This window comes from Ahaetulla prasina, chromosome 10 (assembly GCF_028640845.1).
Source record: "Ahaetulla prasina isolate Xishuangbanna chromosome 10, ASM2864084v1, whole genome shotgun sequence".
Lineage (NCBI taxonomy): Eukaryota > Metazoa > Chordata > Lepidosauria > Squamata > Colubridae > Ahaetulla > Ahaetulla prasina.
This window is the reverse complement of record NC_080548.1, coordinates 33629836-33633206: the sequence shown is the minus strand read 5'-3', so window position 1 is coordinate 33633206 and position 3371 is coordinate 33629836.

The following is a 3371-nucleotide window of genomic DNA, read 5'->3' as shown; positions in this document are numbered from 1 at the left end:
GTAGGGAGGAAAGAGGAGAGGATGTAGATAAGAGAGGGGGAGGATGGTTATGGAAAGTAGAAGAAGGTAGAGAAGGAGAGTAAAAGGAAAAGGAAGGGGGTGGTGACCGGGCAGATCCGATTAATTGTATATGATGGTACATTAAATATGTTATTGGATATGTTATTGGATAAGAATGTCAAAATAAAACTTTTTTGAACAAAAAACAAGTGGCAGCCGGGACCCATGGCTCCATGGCCCAGTGGGGCCTTTTTTGGGTGCTGCGCTTGGGGCTCCCCTTGAAAAAAATTTGGAAGCTGCAACTGTGAGCAACGGAGGGCCGTTTGGAAGAGCCAGGGCTCAGCTGTCCGATCAACTCAGTTTCTTTTGGGCCTTAAATGTCTTTGATAGGGACTTTGAAGGGAGACTCTTAAGGGCATCCACCATCTGGGGGGCAGGGATCCTCTGTCCGTGGGGCAGGTGATGTGAGCCTCCTTCCTGGGGAGCTCTTTCCTTCGGCTTCCAGGAAGACACAGGACCGTCCAACTGCCCCTTTAACTATTCATTTTCATTTCATTTTGTTTGGGGCTGCTAGTTGGGCAGGATATGGCCTGGCATCGCACAGCCACACCTCAGCAGGTTACTAAAGCCAGCACAGGCCCCCATGGCTGTGACCAAGCCGAAGACTTCTGGTAGCAATAGGGTTTTTTTTTGGGGGGGGGGTGTTCAGCCCATCTCCCCAGGTGCAGCTTTCTAAGCCACGTTCTGAGCCAGGACACCCAGACACCCCCGCCGCCTTTTGCGTTTCAAGGCAGAGGAAGGATGGCGGGCAAGAAGGGGGCGGTGGGACGAGCCACAGGCCCCACCCTGCAGGTGCGCTCCGGGCACCACGCTTCCCATCATCCCCGGCCAGCCAGCTTGGGGAGCTCTTCTTCCCAGGAGCGGCTCGTGATGCGGACTCCACCCCACCTCAAAGGGCGGAGGGCTGCAGAACCTTTCAGGGAAGCCACCTGGATTGCACCGGACCAGCGAGCAACCGACTCAAGCACCCGCGGCGGGGCGGGGCGGGGCGGTCCGCCTCTGCAGAATTGTTCGCCTCGGATACCGGGTTGCGCCTGCGCAGAAGCGACTCCCTCGGTACCTCCGGCAGAGCAGGCAAGAATTAAGGGCGGTGCTCGGCAGATGGCGATTGGCTGTGCACCCTGCCAATAGAAAGCGCGGGTGAAAGCCACTCGGCCTCCTGGGGGGAAAGGGGAGGACCGGCCGGCCTGTCTCCGTGCTGCCTCGCAGCCAATCAGCGCCGGCAGGGGCGGTGCCTGGCCGCTGCATGGGTACGGCTTGGCAGCTGGCAACCTGCAGGCGAGGCTGCGTTTAAAGGAGGCCTGGGTCCCTGGCACCGGAAAGGGGGCACCTAATGGCCGGGAAGTGGGGTCGTGAGCCGCCGGTTCAGTAAATCGCGCACTCCGTGGGGATCCCTTCCAGGCTGCGCTACGCATTGCGAGGGATGCTGCACAATCAGCATCCCTGCAACTAAACTGTCCCCCCGCCCCGAGTTTCTCCCGTGGCAACCGGTTCCCCTTGTGAGCTGTTCAGGTGCAGCTAAAGGGCGCCTTTGCCCTCTTTGCTGACCGGTGGCAAAGGTGAAATGCCAGCTTTCCAAATCACGGCTGCCGGTTGCGCTGTGCAAGAGGCTCCCTCGGCAGAGCCCAGCCAGGCCGGCCTGGGGAGGCGCCTTCTGGAGCAGGACTCTTCTTCGCTGCCCTCCGCATGCCGCCCAAGGAAGTGCTGGGGCTTGAGGCGGAGCTTCGCGGCCTCTTCAAACCGCGGCTCCGACCTGGCAGCGGGAAGACCTCCGGGCTTCAACTCCCAGCTATACTGGCTGGGGAATTCTGGGAGTTGAAGTCCGCAGGTCTTCCCGCTGCCAGGTCGGACAGACGGCTGGAGGGGAAGGGCAGCAGGGCGCATCATTCCAGGGCTTCATTCTTCTCCGGAGACCTTTCCGGGCATTTGGCCCTTTTTATTCCTCGTGTATTTATGCCAGGCAACCCTCGGACAAACATGACGGGGAGCTTGGCCCAAAGTCTGCAATGGTGCAAGTCCGAGCCGGTTGCCGTGGCCGCTTCTTAGCTTCCAGCTCGGCCGGAGAAGAGAGCAGAGGCTGGGGATCCACAACCGGCTCACCTGGACAGGGCTGCCTTCCCCACCCCCTGCCCAGCCCGTCTCCTGGCCGGCCGTGCCCAGGGGAAGAAGCCGATGGCCGGCTGGGCAGGAGGGGCCGTCTCGGGGCTCGAGGGACAGCGCGCGTTCCGCAGACTCCGAGTGCCCGGAGGATGGGCTTACCGAAGCACCTTCTCAGGGCAGCACATAGTCGCCAACTGCCCGAGACGGGAACGCCCGGCCCCCAACATATAAAGCCTGGGTACTCCGTGAGGATTCCTGTTGCATCCGAACCGGCCCCTTTGCCTGGAGCCAGAGTTAAAGGCTGCCCGGCTTTTGTTGCAAAGCCTCTGCGCGCTCCGAGGAACAGCCTTCCAGGTCGCTGCGGCATTTCGGCGGCCAGAACCCGGCCTGACTTCGGGAATAGCACCCGGACCAGGCGGGCGGGATTTGGGAGCTGCTCTTCCCGCCGCCTGAGCCCCGGCGGCCCGCCCGGCCCAGAAACCTCCCCGGCCCCTCCCGCGCCTATCAGGGCAGGGGGGGAGCCGCTGCCCTCCGCCGGGTCCGCGGCGCGCCTCTGGAAGCAGCGGCGGCGGCGCCTTTAAGCAGCTCGGAGGCGCTTCCTGCCGGGTGTCGTCCAGCCCGGCCCGGCCTCCTCCTCGACGCCCTGCTTCCTTCCCCCGTTCTCCCCTCCTCCTCCTGAGCGACGCCCGCCTCTTCGGCCTCCCGAGCAGCCGCTGCTTCGACCCCCGCGCTCATCCCCAAGCGGCCGATGCCGGGGCTTCCCCTCCCGGATCCGGCGCCCCCGGGCAGCAGCCCCAGCTGAAGCGCGCCCCGCCTGGCCGGGAGGAGGGGGCTCAGCGGCCGCTCCTGGCGACGGGAGGGGGCTTCCCGGGGTTCGGATTGCGTCCGCATCCCTCCTCCTCCTTCCCCCCCCCCCCAGCGCGGGGACGCAGCCATATGGGGGGTGACAGGAAGCGCCGCTCCCCCTTCCTGCCTGCGGGGAGAGTGCGGCGGCCGGGCCGGGCACCGAGGCGGCAGTGAAGGCGAGCGAGAGGCGGCGGCCGAGAGCGGAGCTGAGCCCGGGCCTGCCTTCGCGGCCCCCTCCCCTCGTCCCCTCCCCATGGCCCCCCGGGCCGCATAGCGCTGTTCGAGTCGCGTCTCCGCTCAGAGGAGGCCGCCCCCCGCCGCTCCGGCCGCCTCCCCTTCACCCCCCCCGCCCGCCTCTCGCCCTC